General features: G+C 40.7%; 1 protein-coding gene across 1 annotated transcript in view; it reads right to left on the reverse strand.

Moving 5' to 3' along the window:
• The window catches only part of dok4 (docking protein 4), a 52203-nt gene extending 42848 nt beyond the window's left edge, over nucleotides 1-9355 (reverse strand). The window contains exon 1 of the mRNA XM_046385851.1: nucleotides 8981-9355. The gene's annotated coding sequence lies outside the window, so the exon portion shown is untranslated. The remainder of the gene's footprint in view (nucleotides 1-8980) is intronic.
• Nucleotides 9356-18067: the final 8712 nt, after the last annotated feature.

Raw genomic sequence — 18067 nt, forward strand, 5'->3', positions numbered from 1 at the left:
TTATTCAATGCAAAATTTTGCTTTCATGATAAAAGAAATTATTGCACTTTACATTTTGACTGACTGTGACTTGCACTGGACATTTACAGTCAAATCATTAAGTTTGTGGATGATACCACTGCGGTGAGGCTCATCCCTGAGGAGGATGAGTCTGCATACTGTGATGAGGTGGAGCAGTTATCAGGTTGTCAGTTACCTGGTCTCGAACACCACCAAGACTACACCATCATAGACTACAGGAAGAAAAATGGACATTCAGCCCCAGATCAGCAGGGGGTGTGTGGAGAGGGTCTCAGTCTTCAGTTTCTGGGCATCCACATAGAGGATGACCTGACCTGGAGCATCAACACCTCTGCCATTGTTAAGAAGGCACAACTGTACTTGTACTGTACTGTACTTCCTGAGAATACTCAGGAAGAACCACCTAACAGGGAAACTGCTTGTGTCTAGAAGTGCTGCAGAGGGTCATCACCACAGCCCACAAGATTATCAGCTGCCCTCCCTGCAAGATCTGTATAGTTCCTGCTGCCTCAGGAAAGCACAGAACATTCTCAGGGGACCCATCTGACCCTAGTCATCCTCTCTTTGAACTGCTGCCATTGGACAGATGGTCAAGGACTCTGAAAGCATGGATGACGGGCTGAAGAACAGCTTTTATGCCAGAGCCATAACCACAATGAACGCAGCAAAAGCTTGAATATTTTGTAAATACTCACTGTGCAATATTGATGAATTGTGCAATACCTACAGAATGTGAATGTTTTGTTTGTTGAATGTTTTTATTTATAGTGTCAGATGCAGCTTTTTATTGTTTAATGTTTCTCTTGCACCTTAAGGATTGCATTTCGCTCTCATTACTTGTACTTTGTACAACAATAAACTTATATACACTGCTCTGTTTCTTAGAGGAGCTACACTGCACTAGGATAGCTAATCAAATAAGTCCTTGAATTCCAGAATTTTCTGCATAATGCTTTGGTCTTTTCCCTGCTCATAGCTCAGGAGAGGCTGCTGCCTTGTTTCTGGGACCAAGCTCTAGCTAGCTTTAGCTTTAGCCGCCTTTCTTTGCTACCTTCTTCAAACTGGGCATGATGGTATTTTAAGTGTTTGATTAGGTCTGTTCCTCCGAATCTTTTTGTGGTAGTCCCGCACGGTTTACTTTGGCTTTACATGTATTACATGTACAAATTACAAGCTTTGTGTCTTCTTCACTCACAGTGAAGAACAGCCACGCTAAAGACATGTTAGCATATGGCTGCTCTGCACTTCCTGAGAAGGCTGAAAAAAGCTCATCTTCCACCCCCCATCCTAACCACATTTTAAAGAGAGAGCGTGCTGAGCAGCTGCATCACCACCTGGTTTGGGAACTGCACCGTCTTGGACCACAGCTCCCTGCAGCAGATAGTGAGGCAGCTGAGAGGAGTCCCTCTCCCCTCCATCGCATACATTTACACTACACGGTGTCATCTGCAAAGCAATCAGCATTGTAGATGACACCACACATCCCTCACATAAACTCTTCACCTTCTTGCCATCTGCTATGAGGTACTGGAGCATTCAGTCCACCACTAACAGACTCTGAAGCAGTTTCTTTCGCCAAGCCATCATACTCCTAAACTCCTAGGGACAGGACTGTCACAGTCACAAGCATACACATACACAAACATACACACATATTCCACACAAACACACATGCACATCCAAACTCGCACACTTCTGCACTACACGCATTTTAACAACCACACTCAAATGTCTTGTAACTGTTGTATGCTATGTCTTGTCTGTCCATTTGCAATTCAGTTTTGCGTACAATATTCTGTAAATTCTTACATTTTTATACTTTCTTTATTCTATATTTGGATTTCTTAATTCTTTTTTAATATTTTGATATTTTACATTTTACTTCTATGTAGTTGCACCATGTAACATCCTGGAGGAACAGTGTTTCATTGCTCTATGTACTGCACATACAGAGCTGTAATGACAAATAAAGTTCCTTGAATGTCTGAACTGTGAGCTTTGATTAGGGATGTGTGTAATTTGACAACTTGCCTTTTAAACATTGCCTTCTTCGACCCCAGAAAAATTAGTCAGTCATCAGTCATGAAACTATTTCCTATCATTATTTTTATTATTATCAATATGAATGTCCATGTAGGAGCCATTTCTAGAGCTCAGTGTACACCACAGGTCACAACATTGTCAGAAATTTGTGCTTTGGCTCACTTATAATATAAGTAGGAACTTTCACTGGGGGGGACAGTTTAATGTATGGTTATGAATTCTTTCATGAAACACATTGAAGAATATTAATGGTGAACAATAAATATTCCATCAAAGACAGGAAGCAGAAGTCGGACTCGATTATTTCACTAAACACTGCTAAGCTATGCTACAGGGAGTCAATTATTAGCCTGTCTACACAGCCCCTTAATGGCTCTGAATTTAGGCTCTGCTGTCATAGTATACATTTAAATGAGATATGGACATAATTTACACTGAAATGTCATGTCTTCATAATGATGTTGCTAAAACCAGCATCTGTTGCTAATGTCAACAACACAGGCAAACTGAAGGATATGATTCACAGTTTCAAATGGCTCTTATAAAGTACCTTAGGGATGTTTCTGAAGACTGAAGACAGGGATTTTAAACTCAAGACTAGTCAACTAATCTACAAGTAAGACAGCCTGAAAACAGTCAAAACTGAGCACAGATTAATCTTTTTGTTTTTATAAAATAACACTTAACTATGAAGACATGATATTTCAGCACAATTTATGTCAGTATATAATTTAAATGTGTACTGTAAGAGCTTAAACTGAAAACCACTAAGAGGCTGCATAGATAGGCGTATAATTGCCATGCTCGGTTCTTGTCTTTGAGCCAATATTTATTTATATTATATTATATTATATTTTGATTTAATATTTATTTAGGCCCATTACTTCCAGTGAAGGGAAATCTGAATGCTTCAGTTTACCAAGACATTTTGAACAATGTTATGCTTCCAATTTTGATTCAACAGACTGGCCTGCACAGAGCCTTTTGGGATGAACTGGAACATCAGTGCCTGACCTCACAAATTCTCTACTGCATGAATGGGCACAAAATTCCAACAGAAACACTCCAAAATCTTGTGGAACTGTGTCCAGTTCTCCTCATAGTTTTGTGTCTCTCCCTCCCTTTCTTTCTCTCTCTGTATCTTTCTGCAGGTCTCTCTCCATCCAGATCTACATGTTGAACTGCATCCAGCCCTCTGACAAACCCAATATCTACTGTCAACATCTGCCTCTGCTGTTCTTCTATGTAGTATATAAATAAAAAACAAATAAATACAATACATAATTCCAATTATAACAACCTGTCATGTTTGTCCTTTGTAATTTATGATGTTTATTGCATGTCTGTCCCCCCCGACCCACCCAGCCGACTATCAGCGGGATAGTTCTCCCATGCAAGCCGGGTCCTGCTCAAGGTTTCTTCCTGTTAAAAGGGAGTTTTTCCTTGCCACTGTCTGCTTGCTTGGATGTTCAGGCTCTGGGTCTCTGTAAAGCATCTAGAGACATTGTTGATTGTAAAAGGTGCTGTATAAATAAAACTGAATTGAAATTGAATTGAATTGGAAAGTCTCCCCAGAAGAGTGGAAGCGCTTAGAGCGGCAAAGCTGTCTATGTATTCACAATGCAATTATTATTATTATTATTATTATTATTGTTATTATTCATTAACATCCCTGTTGGTGTAATGCAGTGCTTCTCAATTATTTTCTGTTGCGCCCCCCCCCAGCAAGTAGAAAACAATTCGCGCCCCCCCCCCCCCCCCCCCCCCACTCTCCGCCGCGACTATAAATAATAGTAATAATAATATGTAATAATATTTAATAATATGTAATAATAGGATGCTAACAATTCTCGCTGGTTTACTGAAGTAGCATTCACAAAGCGGGATGATTGTTGGCAATATTCGGCACGTTTTGGCTGAAAAAACTCCAGCGGCTTATCAGCATGATTATGATGTAATGTCTTCAAGTGGGGCCTTAATTTATTAGGCTTCATGCTGTCCGCTGCCAACATTTTTAGACAGTAAACACACCGGTCTGTCGTCTCCCACTGTAGTCACAGTGAAGCCAAGCGCTACATATGCTTCGTCATATTTCCTCGTCTTAGCTTTCGGGTGAGTTACTTTTGTCTCATTATCTTTGTCTCTCTCCGCCTTTCTTCTCATCCCTGTTAAAAATGTCTTCATGTTGTCTCTTAAGGGTTCGCTTACTGCACTTCATATCGCCTGCTCGGTGCAAAAAAGCCGCTACACCATAGAGCTAATACTCCCTGCGCACACTCTGACAATGAGAGCGCCACTGCCAACTACTGTAGTGGATGTGCAATTACACTTTATTCTAGTACGGCAAAAAAAGCATGTTCCCCACGGTCACACGCGCCCCCCCTGGCATCGCACCGCGCCCCCCCAGGGGGGCGCGCCCCACTATTTGAGAAGCACTGGTGTAATGGATGGTCAAATACTTCTGTCTATATGTAAGTGACCCAAGCACAAAGGTGACACCTACTGGACCAATGTGGTGTCTTACATACACTTAGCCCTAGAATTATCTCCTACATGGACATTAATACAATAAGACCTTGTTTTTTTCTGGTTCCAGCTAGCGAGGGTAGCAGCGTTTAGACATCCACTAATCGCACACATGTCTAATATACCCAATATTTTTTGGACGAGTGTTTTCTTACTTTTAGCCTAATCTAGTTGTAATTAATTGGATAATTAGAAAGAAGAGAGACTGCAACAGAATTTCTATAGTGAAACAACAAAACAGTACTAATCTGACTGTAGCTCAGGAATATTTAGCATCTCTCCTACGATGCAACGTAAAGGCTTGTTCAGACCTTGAGCCAATGGAGAAGCCATCAAAGCACATTAGAGCAGAAAAAACATGAGAGCTAATGCTCCTCCTCCTCCTCTGTCCTCACCCCCTCATTCAACCGAAGACTAAGCCACACACACACACGCGTGCACACACACACACACACACACACACACACACACACACACACACACACACACACACACACAAGAATACAAATAATTTAAGAGAATGCATATACATCATTCATGATACATCTCCACCATTAGTCTGTGTTTGTGTGTGCAAACCATTAGCACTACACACACAAACAACAATCGATCCATTAGCAAAGGAGGTATGCTCAGTCATGAAAACGTGTGTGTGTGTGTGTGTGTGAAAATGTGTGCATCCCTGTCCTTATCAGACATAAACTTAAAGCCACTAAGAGGCAACAGAAGTTACAGATATAGTTTGCTAAGGATACAGAAGTGCTCACAAGTCATTTTCTGCAAGCCAAAGTCAAGTCTCATGTCTTTTATGGTAGTAATGAGGATTAATCTGCTGCGTATTCCATCCGTCTGTATACCTAAGGAAATCAAAGCTTGTACTATACCGTCATCACTCCTCTGTCTCCATTGTCAGCACTGATGAGATGTTTGATCACTTTAAACAGGTTATTGCAATGCGATATGAAAAGAAAAATCCACAGTGAAAGCTTTAATTTAAACTTAATAACTTTAAAATTTGCCTGGTAACCTGGACATGCAGCTACAATATAGAGCTGGTACTGAGATCCCAGTTAAAGAAGAAAGGATTCACTTGTATGTTGCTGAATCTTAAAATAGCTAACACATTTTATGTGCAGCAAAACTCATTTGAAAGTACAGGGTTTTGAGAGACAAAATGACTTTAAGCTAATGTTGGAGGTATATCAGTTTTTTTGTATGAATATAAAGGGTGGCTAAAAAATGGATATAGAATAGTAATAAAATATTTAATAGATGCTAACATTAGATAGCTGATGCTGAGCTAAACCACTGATCTTCATGTCAAAGTATGCCTCAAATATTTCTTTCCAAAAAATGATCAGTGTAGGTAGTTCTTATCACAATTAAGTATGTTCAAGTTTCTGTTATATTTGGTAGTAGTTACTCAATACTATAAAAATGGGCTGACATATCATGATTGACAGCTGCTCATAACTGGGACAGCCCGGTGTACAGGATGGACTCAATTCAATTTCAATTTCAATTTCAATTTATTTATTTATATAGCACCTTATACAATCAAAATTGTCTCTAGATGCTTTACAGAGACCCAGAGCCTGAACCCCCGAGCAAGCAGACAGTGACAAGGAAAAACTCCCTTTTAACAGGAAGAAACCTTGAACGGGACCCAGCTTGCATGGGAGAACTATCCTGCTGATAGAGAGAGAGAGAGAGAAACATACATGCAGTAAACATCATAAATTACAAATCAATACTATGAAACACCCATACAGTGCATTTTCAGGTGCCTGGTGAAGTTTCTTGGAGTCAATTCAGCATCCTTTAATGTGACACTGCAGAAAATGCATTTAGTGATTCTTTTCTTTGGACCTTGTGTGCAGTTATTGTAGTCAAAGGTTTACGACAAATTGCTGCACAAATGGTGTGTGAATGAGAGATATTGCAGGTCTTTCCTTCCTACTGCTGTCAGACTCTACAATGAGTACTGTGTCCACTAGATCACACTCATTCAGTAAGGGCAACATTTACACCTACACTATATAGGCAAAAGCATTGGGACAACTGACCACTGTTGGTCCCCGCTGGTGTGGCTGTGGCATCTTCCACTCTTCTGGGAAGGCTTTCTGCAGGACTGTGGAGTGTTTCTGTGGGGTTTTTTGCCCATTAATGCAGTGGCGCATTTGTGGGGTCATGCACTGATGTTGGACGGAAAGGCCTGGCTCACAATCTCTGTTCCAGGTCAGTGTGGGCTAGTCAAGTTGGTCCACACCAAACTCATCCAACTTCATGGACCTTCATTTATGTACTAGGGCACAGTGATGCACAAATAGAAAAGGGCCTTCTCCAACCTGTTGTCACAAAGTTGGAAGCATAGCATTGTCCAAAATGTCTTGGTATGTTGAAGCATTAAGATTTCCCTTCACTGGAAATAGGGGGCCGAGCCCAAACCCTGAAAAACTGCCCCACACCACACCTGAAGTCACCAACAAAGAGGTGTGTCAAAATACTTTTATCTGTATGGTCTATTTGCAATTCAAAAAAACAGTCTATCTACTGCCAGCTGTTAATCTTCTTAGGTTCATTGTTGTTTGTTTGTCTATTTATTTATTAACTTATTGTTATGTCTTGCTCTGTGATATGTTGTTGTCTTACAATCCTACTTGCTGCTGTGACACTGTAAACATCTCCATAGTGGAGCTAATTGTGTTGTGGGATTATTTTATCTCATCCCATTTGAAAACAGCTGCATGGTGTTGTTGCTGCAGCTTAGGCTCATTTGTGGCTGTGCACACCAGGTAAGGTTAGGTGTGATGATAAAGGAGAGAAAAACACTCAACTCATCATTTTCTTAACGTTAATACACCAAAAAACGAAGTTTGTTCACAAATCCCAAATCTCCAGTCCAAAGTCACTGTGTGTGCAACTTAAATGAGACTCTTGCCCAAACTCAAGTCCCCTTGTCTGACTGACACACACAAAAAATTGTTAATGACAGGTTTTTACAGGCTAATGCTCATATCTCCACCACAGATAACCATGCTGGTATGCACTGTCTTCATGTGGCTTTAGCTTCTAAGTTCCAATGGCAACAGTGTGCAAAGGGTCATCCTTCACCCTGGATACCCTCCATTCCCCAGCCCGACCTTCCTCTGCTCCACGGCATTATCAAACTCGCTCATTACCGGGATCACTTTATGGCTGCTGAGATAACAGAGACCAGCGGCTCATTAACAGCACTAAAACAAGGGCTCCATTATCAGAAGCCCCTTGAGAAAACACTGGTACTTTTCAGGGGATCAGAATTACACCACAGAGCTGTAAAGTGACAGAAACCACCAAATAAGTGCCACAAAGTTGTGATAAATTCATGATGTTGTACTACAGACAAAACAAAGCAAATAATAACCAGTGACAACCGGACTCATCAGTACAACATCACCACCAAAGAAAGCCTAATACAGGAAGACTTCCCACTCTCTTGAACATCCAGTTATGTAGGGGGCGCTTGCCAGGTAGTCCAAAATCAATGGGGTCTTATGGAGCTGTGGTTCCAAAATGTAACTTTTATCATGTAAAGTTTTTTCCTACCAGTTTTCTTTATGTTTTCAGTATACGTGGTAGAGACAGTAGATTCCATTTCACTGATGACATTCCATATAAGGACAGTACAAAAACAAACGCCTCCATTCTGCTGTTGACTTTGCCCCGTTTTGATTTTAGTTTGTATGACAATCTCAGATGATTTCTTTACTGTTTAAATTTAAAAATCATTTTTGACCACTAGTCAATGAATTGTTCAGTCTATGAAATGGAAATACTAATATGAAAAAGCCTGTAACAATTTGTCAATTTTCCAAGTTGAAACCTTTGCAATGTTTGTTTGATGAACAGTTCAAAATCTGAAGATATTCCAAAAGAAACAGAAATAAGAAAGAAAGAAAAATCTGGGGAAAACGTCTGATTCATTTTGATTAGACAATCGGCTAATCAATCAATCAATCAATTTCGACTGTTATTTTTAAATTTGCCTTTATTGCCACAACAACATTTCGGCTAAATCACAGATTATGAATAATAATGGATAGGCCTACCACAGTTATGTAGTACTCGGGAGTTTCTAAAGCAACATATGATTAAACATTTCTTTGATATTGTTTTGGTAAAATACACCACAGAATAACATAACACCTTATACTGTGAGGAGTTCAGTGGTGTGACGCAGTCCATGAAATCAACAAAACTTAAAAATGAATATGACAAGAGCCTGAATTACCAACAAAGCAGGTGGGAGAAAGTGGCCCCCCTGTAGCAGTACTGTGGAATCACATCGTAGACAATCACAGAGTTATCGTGAACTGCCACAGACGTGTCAGTCCTGCATTAATGTTACCTGGATGACAGCTGCGACCGTCGGTGAGCTCCGGCGCAGCAGCGGATGCTGCGGCCGGGTGGGGTCCCGCTGGTCGGACGGGGTCCCTGTGCCTCCGCTGACTCAATCCGTTGCTCTTGACCCCCCTGTTGCAGTGGCTCTACCGGCTATTCTATTTATTCTCCCTCCTTGCAGATGTAGCAGACGCCGCAATTAAATCCAACCGGACTGAAAGGGAAACGCTAGCAGCTGCCTGTTGACACACGGATGGTTTGTTTAATCCGCATCGGCGCTGCGTCGCCGTCCATCGCTCTGTCTCCGCGTCTACATGTCTGCGACGCCGAGCCGTGTAGTCCGGTGCCAGGGCTGACAGGACACCGACAGACCATACACAAAGAAAACACGCCCAACCCGCCTTCCACGCAACAACAGGACCCACCTCCTACCGTAATACTCTGAAGAGCCACTCGCTTCAGAAAAAATCTCCCTCTGAAACTGATCGTTGAGCTCACTGCTCCTATATAATATTAAAACCACTGACAGGTGAATTGAATAACATGAATCATCTGTTTCCAATGCAGTGCGGGGAAACCTTGGCCTCCTGTTCTTTAGAGCAGTTAGGACTGCTTTTTTGGACCAGAATCATTCTATTTAAATAGAAACTCTACCAGTTTGTTTATGGAGGTGAACTCTAATGTGCAAATTAACATTGCTGGAGAACAGTAAACATAAGTGTTTACTGTAAGTTATTTCTGGTGTGAGCTTGTCATCTCTCTCTAGTTAGCATTATAAATGAACTGACTGTATTGTTAAGGCGATGTGTGAGCGTGGAGGAGATGTTTTTTCAAATGAAATCATCACAAATACAGAGGTAAATGACACCCATGGTCTGTTCATTTTCAGGTAAATGATGGTCTGTTGCTATGGTGGGGTAGGAGGGCTGTTGGGGAGCAGTGGAGTATCCTACCTCCAGCTTGTGACCACTCAGCCTTGCCATCTTGTACCCAGTAATCTAATAATCTCATTACAGTTTAGATAAACTGTAAAGATAAAACTGTGTGAAACTGTGTGTTTTGCTATTGTGATTACATTTTAGACAAAACTGTCTTAGGGGAATAACTGAAGTGTGGAATTTTAGCAGTCTAAAACATACTAAATTCCAATGTCCAACCATCAGATCTCACATATAACTGCAAGATTACGGATGACAAGGGGTACATGCGTTGCACAAAGGATTTTGCAAGCTTGCAATAGAAAATAGTATCCTAATTTATGATGATCATGATTATATGTTAAAGGAAACTCAGGTGACAAAAATAAATAGATGTGCAACTTGGAATATGAAGAAAGTGGGAAGAGGAGAGGGGAAAATTACTCAAGAAGTCCAATCTAACATCAGCTCTGCAGCTAGACTGGGTGTGACTGTCAGTGGACCAAATCTTCAATGTCTAGGTGCTCTTGCAGGTGAGACCTACTCAAGTAGTTCTACAACGAAACAGTTGTACATGTACTTTTTTACAGGTTATTGGATGACAGGATAGATACCACTCTAATGTCCAGCTAGCACCAGCTTAGTTTAGCATAATGTAACATAGGTTAAAACAGCGAGCCTGGCTTTGTCTGAAGGTTAAAATTGGATCTTCCAGCACCTAAAGCTTCCTAACTAATTGTTGTTTAAGTGGCGTGTAAAAATAAATTTTATCTATCAGCTAAACTGGACACTGAAATATCTGTAACTGATATGTTACAGATATATGAGTGATATGTTACAGATATATGAGTTACTGATATGAGTGAAACCATTGCAATAATTATTCATTATGCAGAATTTCACTCACTGGGATAGTTTTATGAAATGAGTGCACACAAGAACTATTTTAGGCCTAATGAAGTGGGACATTCAATGAAAGCTCAATAGGAAATTTCAGATTACATACAGATTACAGATCTACATACAACTGAAAGTGTAACTTGGAATATTTATTCTGAAAATACATGCGCAAAGCATGAAATAATATAGGTGGTGTATGATGGACTGAGAACCAACCACATGAAAGACAGGCAGGTGGTTATGGGGATATATTAGTCTACATTAGAAGGTCAGAAAAGCTCACACATCAGTTTTATGAGGCAACAGTACAGTTTCACTAGAGTCAAGAGAATAGAGTCAACTGTGAAACTATCAGAATGATGGATGGAACACGCCGCTCTCCTGCTCGATCTGTTCAGAAATGCTGATTGGGCAGCTTTTGGGTGTTGCTTCAGTGCGTTACCCTGGATATGTTGGATTTGAGCACCAACATCATCAGTCACCCTGACAGCCAATCAATTAGCCAGCCTATCAGGTGAAAATATGAGTGACAAATGCAGGCTGGTGACGTGATACTGGTGCTGAAAGTGTACACTCCGGCTGTCCACTGAACAGCTCAGGTCTGTCACTATTAGGGTTTCATTCTTTACAACAGGCCAATTAGGTTCAATTGATATGCCTGTCTGAAAGCAGACTAACATGAGGCGGACAAAATAACATGAAAATCTCTTGAAATAGCACTTGATTTTTGACAGGTTTACAGTTTTGTTGACTGATGCTGCTGCAGTTCAGCCATAGATGCCTCACTGTCTGTGGAGCTGTGATAGTTGTCTATTTAAAAACTCACTTATCAGTTTCTTGTTCCAGACAGGCCACTTTGAACTAAAAAATGCTGCTTGCTGTCGTGTGACCATATATAATGCTGTGGGAGTGCTTGTCACTGTGGGGAAGTTAGAGTTAGAACCCTTTTGTACCAGGTGTTGACATAATTTTCAATTTGTCCTGCATCTTATCTTATCAGCTCTTAACTTAAGTTTAACTTAACTTAATTCAGTTTATTTATATAGCACCAATTCACAACAAAAGTGATCTCATGACACTTTCCAATTTGAGCAGGTCTACACCAAGCTCTTTAATTAAATTGTAATACAGAGAGCCCAACATTCCTGCTTGAGCAAGCACTTGGCGACAGTGGCGAGGAAAAACTGCCTTTTAGAAGGCAGAAACCTCGGAGCAGACCCCGGCTCAAGATGGGCGGGAATCTGCCTTGACCGGTTGGGTTGAGAGAGAGGGAGAGAGAGAGAGAGAGAGAGAGAGAGAGAGAGATGGAGAGGGGGGTGGAGGGTGAGAGAAGGAGCACACAAACACAAATGTGTAGCAGCAGCAATAATACCAGAAATATTGGAACTGCAGATAATGATAATGATAATGAAGTATACAGAAGGTACTATGGTGATTATGATAACAACAGCAGTAACAATAACAATGGTAGCAGCTGTACAGAGTAGTAACAGAATTAAAATAGATTAGGACTAAACAGTAGTAATCACAGTAAGTTTTGGGTCCGACCACGATCCATGGGAACCTGCGAGACGAGAAAGCAAAAGAACTCCAGGGAAGAAGTTGAGTTAGTGATATGCATTAATGGGACATGAATGTGTGCAGAAGGAGAGGGAGAGGAAGAAAGAGCTCAGTGCGTCATGGGAGATCACCTGGCAGTCTAAGCCTATAGCAGCATAACTAGGGGCCAGTCTAGTCCAGCCCTAACTATCAAACAGGAAAGTTTTTAGTCTACTCTTAAATATAGAGAGGGTGTCCGCCTTCCAGACTGAAACTGGAAGATGTTTCCACAGAAGAGGAGCTTAATAACTAAAGGCTCTGGTTCCCAGTCTACTTTTGAAGAGCCTAGGAACCACATGTAACCCTGCATCTTGTGAACGTAAAGTTCTGGTGGGATAACAGGGTACTATTAACTCTTTAAGATAGGATGGTGCCTGACCGTTCAGGGCTTTATATGTGAGGAGGAGAATTTTAAAATCTATCCTGAATTTTACAGGTAGCCAATGTAGAGAAGCCAGAACAGGAGAAATATGATCTCTCATGCTGGTTCATGTGAGTAATATTGCATCAGTGTTATGGATTAGCTGGAGAGTCTTTATAGATTTATTGGGGAAACCTGATAAAAGGGAGTTTCAATAATTCAGTCTGGAAGTAATAAATGCATGGACTATTTTTTCTGCATCTTTCTGATTCAGAATGTGCCTAATTTTTGCAATATTGTGGAGGTGAAAGAATGCAGTCTTTGAAATGTGTGTTATGTGTGAGTTAAAGGACATGTCTGGTCAAAAATAACTCCTAAATTCCTCACAGTGGAGCTTGAGGCCAAGGCTAAGCCATCTAGCGTTGCTATATGATTGGATAATTTGTTTCCAGGGTGTTCAGGGCCCAGAACAATAACTTCAGTTTTGTCCGAATTGCAAGTCATCCAGGTTTTTATGGCTTTAAGACATGCCTGAAGTTTGGCTAGCTGATTTGTACAATCTGCCATTGTATCAGTGTCTCAGTCACGGACTCTCTCTCTCTCTCTCTCTCTCTCTCTCTCTCACACACACACACACACACACACACACATACACACACACACACACACAGACCTTGGTCCTGGAATGCTTTGGCATCAAAGATATAGAAAGTAAAGTGCAACAGAGCAGGCAGGTCTTACGAGTACATAGAGGAAACAGACAAAATTACCCCCCAAACAGCCAGTACCCTCCCACACACACACACACACACACACACAGCATGAAGTTAATGTCCAGAAACAAATGCAAATATGAAAATGCATGATCAGCTAGTGCCGACTTGATCAACCCTCAGAGAGAACAGGGAAGCGGTTATAGTGGTGTGGAAAGTGTGAATCAAAAGTGGTGTGTGTGTGTGTGTTTGTTGGTTCAGTGATGTATGAAAGGTGGAGACAGGGGTGATATTTCTCCCAGGCACACTGTGCTCCAGCTCTCTGACTTCACCATATGGAGCCCATTATGTTACATTAATGAATGATTTACACCAGCTACGCGCATGCACATGCACACACACACACACACACACACAATATATATACACGATACACTGGTGTCAACATTTATCCTTGCAGTCTGTTCACTGCATGTGTGTGTGTGCGCACGTGTGTATATAAGTCTGCATGTGTGTGCAAGTTTCTAAGTAGTACACACCTGTCAGTGTGAGTGTTCACATGTGTGTTTTGTCACATGGGCCTCACTGTGTCAGTGTTATCACGCCGTTATCAACTCACTGGCACCAAAACTCTCTGTCTCACAGACGCACAAACACACACAGACACATACAGACACACACAGACACACACATAAACAGTCAGATAGTCAGACACCCTTGATTTGTTTTAAGCATTTTTTTACCATTTATTTGATCATATACTTCACAATACAATACAATACAATATAAAATTCATTAAAAACTGAAGATTTCAGCCTCATTCATGTCAGGCTCACTTTCCACTTATATTAAGCTTCATATTCATACAAATTAAAGACAGCAAAGCAGTTTAGCTCCCAGCCATTAGTGAAGCACTGCAGTTGAGCTCCCAGCTATAACAACTACTCCTTCAGCTGCTTCCCAGTATTATTCCACTTTGTTCATGTGACCATCTTTTACAGCCAGATATGCACACCATTGATACATTAGAAGTTTTAATCAACTTTTGGATCCTGTTCAAACTAATTGACACGTTTCACTACAAACTTTTCAAATTCCTTAAGACCATTATTACAAATTCTAACCAGGAATGGAGTTTAGCTCCCAGCCATTAGCGGGCAATGCAAATTCGGTTTTAGCTATCATTATATTTTGCATTCTTCATCCCTTTCCCACTTTTTCAACTATTCTTATTCATTTGGCTGCTTCATCAACTAAGTTAAAGCCAGCAATTCAGTTTAGTGTCAGCTCCTCCACATCCGGCATTTACATTTTCTTCAGAAACTGCCTTCTCAAGCCTCACATGGTGTGCTATGACAAAATGAAAAGGAGTGTAGACTGTGAAAATAGCTTTCAGCTCTAAAAAAAAAAAAGGCAAAATGACAGATAATGCAGGGGAATAGCCACATGTTGCAGAGAGGGGCATATACTGATGCAAGATGAGGTATGCAATGTTAACAAGGGATCAAAGAATGGAAAAAGAGAGAACGCCAGACAAAAGGAGAAAATGAGAATAGAGGCAAGATACTAGAAATGCAAGAGAGACCACCACCAGCTATACGCAAAATAACTCACTTAACAACATAACTTATAACATATAAGATATAACTCACTTAATTCACTTTCAAGACTTGTTAATTTTGTTGTTATGCCAAAGGATGCACAATTTTATAGCATAGCTTTGAAGGAAAATTTTGAATCAGTGGGGTGATAATGAAGGGACAATGACTCTTGAATTTGAAATGTTTAAGGAATAAATATAATTGCTAGGCTGGAAAGTTAAAATCATGAAATGAAATTCTGGCAGAACTAAATGAATTAGATTATCATAAGTAGGCAGAGGAGTACATGTGGCCACAGGCTGCTGTAGCTGTCCCGCTCTGCAGACAGGTGGCAATAAACCCTCTTGGCTCTTGACTATTATTACTGTCACATCCTTATTTAGTGATTATAATATAGTATATAATCTATACTGTTATACTCCATAATGCTTTCCCCTAACGGGTATGGAGGGGAAGCATTTCTAAATTCCTTAAGAAATACTGTTGGAATAGTGATGAGACTAGGAAAGGTGGGATCTGATTGAGACACTAAAGTAAACCCTGAAAGCACCTCTCAATAAACTGAAACTTGAATTAATGAACAACTTCAATAGATGCTGAAGCCATGAATGGGTTCAAAGAGAACAGATTTCAGGAGCATTAGGACACATGAAACACTGCAAAAGTAACCCAAGCAAGAATCTTTAGCCTTTATAGTAGAAGTTACTAAATCTTTCCTCATAGAACCTAGCAGGATTAAATACATGTGCAGCGGCCTCATGCTAAACAGAGCAGATTACAGATTTCTCTGTAAGATTTGGAAAGATTAAAACACGATAAAGAGTCATTCAGATGAAATAACCAGCACGTTATACGGCAGTAATGATAATCGCAGCAATTCGCCTCAGAATCTGATCTAGTTCAGAAAATGAGGGAGGCCACTGGCAAACCAATGGCCTCGTTATATGCTGCAGAGCAGGACAAATGCTGATGCACTGTAGAGCTGAACGATGCAGGGGAAATGTGACAGGCAAAATGACTGTTAATGCAGGGGAACAGCCACATGTTGCAGAGAGGGGGAAATGCTGATGCACTGTACAGCTGAATGCTGCTGGGAAATGCAAAAGCATGGAGCAGGAGAGTAGAGGTTTTATTCCACTTCAGTGTTAAGGGCTGCAAAGTGACTCATTTGAAGATTTTATGCCTCCTCGAGCGGTCTCACTCCCTCTTGGTAGATGGATGGATGGATGGATAGATAGATAGATACATGATTTTATTCATCCCCGAGGGGAAATTAGGTTGTCATAGCAGTCCGGTATATTTGAATACAATAAAACACACAATAACATGAAATACTGAAGCAGAAAAATAGAATAAAATACACTTAAAGGACACTTGTGTGAGAATAAATAATACATTTGTGACTTAAAAGGCATTTGTAAAGAGGTAGTCTTGCTGACTGAACTTTCATTGAGCTTCATTTACATTTTCACTCTTCCAGTTTGGAGGTCACAGCCACCCTGTGCCCTGATTACCACAGGCACCACTGTTGATTTTCCTCAACCCATCTTTTCCAGTATTTTTGGTGTTCCTTCTTCGCTGTTGCTTAGGATTGCTACATCTATAACCGCTGCCTTCTTCTGCTGTTTGTCAACACCACAAAGACCAGCTGGTTTGCCATAACCACCTGCCTGTGGTACATGCCATGCAAGAGCTTGTCCCTCGATGATGGTTTGTTCTCTTTCTCCTCATCATCATTGTCAGGTTTCTGCAACCATCTCTGGGGGGCGGCCATCTTCCTGATTTATTCCTAGATCTTTGTTGTTTCATTTTGGACAGTTGCTCTGACACTCACTAGCCCTCGGCCTGCCTCGTTCCACTTAGTCTACAGTCTCAGGGTGCTGGACATGGGGTGAAACATGAGGAGCTTCCTTGTCTTGATGTCAATCGTCTCTATCTCCTTCTTTGGCCAACTTATTATACCAGTGACAATCAATCTGATGACTGGCAATGCATATGTGTTGGTGGCCCAGACCTTGTTCTTTCCCTATATATAGACCATGATGTAGCTAGTAAGCTACTGCAGTATTTCTCAGAACCATAACACAAGTTAGACATTATGATGTTCTTGACCTTTGCTTGAGGCAGTTTCCTCTAACTGGTACTCTTTAAATTTTAATTGATTGATTTAATTAATTGATTTTAATTGTATTTTAATTTCCTTATACCACTTCACACACATCTTTCTTCCACCCCTTCCCTGTTCCCTCTGTGCTTCCTCAACATGAGTGATAATTTTATGTTTTTCTCTATTCATATGCATTTGACAACATGATACACCAACATGCAAATGCTGCCCAGTGAAACACCATCTTTATCACCATGGTGTTGTGCACACTTAGGAGCCTATTTGGTTATTAGACGATTTTTCATGATTATTAAAGATAATCATCAATAATCATAAGATTATTAACAAATGTTGTTAATTACCATCCTGTTTTTATCAAACTGTTGCCAGGGACCAATAACCAAACTGGAAAGGCAGTCTCAATCTGTGTATATGTGTGTGTGTGAGAAAGGGAGATAGAAGGCAAAAATGGCGGACAGGATCACGTGAGTCGTCTCACTGGACTCAAGATGGCGGGTTCAGCCTTGAGGTTTTGAACAAAGGGAGTGGGGAACAAAGGGGGAACAACATGGTCTAAGGAGCCCAACAAAGAGATGGAGAAGGTCTTATGCTATCATGCGATCCCCACACTCAGATGGCTGTGCATGTCTGAAGTGAATGTAGGTGGGTTAGTGAAGTAACTCGTTTAAGGGGATTAATCCAATTGACTTCAGATTTGGTCTGCTTATACAAAAGACCTTGATGATGAAAAGCTATCAAAGACAAAACTTTGCAAAACTTGAAAGACATGGCCGCTGTGGCGAGGAGAAGTTTGATGTATCGCCAAGAAATAACTCTAACTCAAGCATGTCTTTTCCAGTCTTCATGAAACTTGGTTAAGAGTTATGACCTGTAGA

The sequence above is a fragment of the Scatophagus argus genome, chromosome 1, assembly GCF_020382885.2.
Source record: "Scatophagus argus isolate fScaArg1 chromosome 1, fScaArg1.pri, whole genome shotgun sequence".
Taxonomy (NCBI): domain Eukaryota; kingdom Metazoa; phylum Chordata; class Actinopteri; family Scatophagidae; genus Scatophagus; species Scatophagus argus.